A 532-nucleotide genomic window follows, 5' to 3' on the forward strand; every position below is an offset into this window, starting at 1 on the left:
TTGGACAGGGGAGGCTAACCTGGACTGGCTTCTGCTGGAGCCCTTCCTCTCCATAGTGCTGGGGGTAGGCCGCTCTACAGGAACACCTTCCTCCTGCAGAGCGATGACCTCCTCCTCACACCTAGGAAAATGGCAAAGGACCAGGAAATGTCTCCACTCTCTGAGGAGGTATCAGCATCTTCCTCCTTTCACCAAACAGCCTTGCAGCCAATCAGCTTTTCCCCCAGAGGGTCTGATGCAGAGATCTCGAGATTGTCTCTTTGGCCAGCCTCCTCCAACTCAGTGCAAATCATCACTGACAATGTTTTAAAGTTTAGGACCAAAGGAAAACCGAACTAGAGCCTGAAATATGAATACATGTCAAAATAAAAGCATGTAAACAATACATCAGCTAGGGCTGCAGAAATGACACTGCCACAAATTACAGTGGATTTTCATTAGGCTATTATAACAAGTCACATGAGCACGCAGTAAAATCATTTTCATTTTTACTGTACGTCCTTCACCTCTTTGCTTTCCGTAGACGATTTTT

Source organism: Coregonus clupeaformis, unplaced genomic scaffold, assembly GCF_020615455.1.
Source record: "Coregonus clupeaformis isolate EN_2021a unplaced genomic scaffold, ASM2061545v1 scaf0018, whole genome shotgun sequence".
In the NCBI taxonomy this organism is placed as follows: domain Eukaryota; kingdom Metazoa; phylum Chordata; class Actinopteri; order Salmoniformes; family Salmonidae; genus Coregonus; species Coregonus clupeaformis.